Raw genomic sequence first — 691 nt, 5'->3', positions numbered from 1 at the left:
GCTGCGCCTGCCTGGAGGAGCAGCATTCGGCAGCGCAGGCCGAGCTGCAGGGGAAGCAGGTACGGCTGCGGTGGCGCTGCCCGGTGCTCTGCCCCATGCTGTCCTGTGTGGGCCAGCGTCTCCCAGATGTCCGCGTCTGAGTAGGCACACTGAGGTTTCCTGTCGTTTGCGCGGAAAGCTAAGGGTGGGAGGCTGCGCAGGGGGCAAGCGCTTCTCTAGCGTGCGACGCCTCAGTTCCCAGCACGGCACAGTAAAGAGAAGTAAAGAGGATAAGAGCCCTTCCAAGCTACAGGTGTTGTCTGGTCTGGCTCAGAAATGGTACAAAGTCCCCCTGCCTGTTTATGATGTTTAGCCCTCCTTGGCTTAGCCACAGTGTGGACATCAGAGACCAGTGACTTGGTACACAGTGCCGCGGTGATGCCCCAGACCTTGTGCTGTTTCTTTCTTTTGAATTCTGCTCCAAATCATCAGGCAGTGAATGAGGGTCGATAATACTGGAAGATAAACAGAAGACAGAGTTTTTTTCCAAAGGCTATAAATAAGAAATTTGAAAAGCCTAGTGCTGAAGGCAGGTACCAAGGCATGGTGGCGCATCCCTGTAATCCCAGCACTCGGGAGGCTGAAGCAGAAGTCTCTGCAGTTTCAAGGGCAGCCAGAACCACATGGTGAAACCCTCTCTCAGAAAAGGAAA

The 691-nt window shown here is 54.4% G+C and overlaps 1 protein-coding gene across 1 annotated transcript in view; it reads left to right on the top strand.

The window, feature by feature from the left end:
• Positions 1–6: 6 nt before the first annotated feature.
• Positions 7–691, top strand: part of Calcoco2 (calcium binding and coiled-coil domain 2) — a 12773-nt gene continuing 12088 nt past the window's right edge. Inside the window, exon 1 of the mRNA XM_023718141.1 lies at positions 7–59. The gene's annotated coding sequence lies outside the window, so the exon portion shown is untranslated. The remainder of the gene's footprint in view (positions 60–691) is intronic.

The sequence above is a fragment of the Octodon degus genome, unplaced genomic scaffold, assembly GCF_000260255.1.
Source record: "Octodon degus isolate 3935 unplaced genomic scaffold, OctDeg1.0 scaffold00056, whole genome shotgun sequence".
NCBI classification, from domain to species: Eukaryota; Metazoa; Chordata; class Mammalia; order Rodentia; family Octodontidae; genus Octodon; species Octodon degus.
The sequence above is the reverse complement of the archived record's forward strand: the minus strand, read 5'-3'. Positions and strand labels throughout refer to the sequence as shown.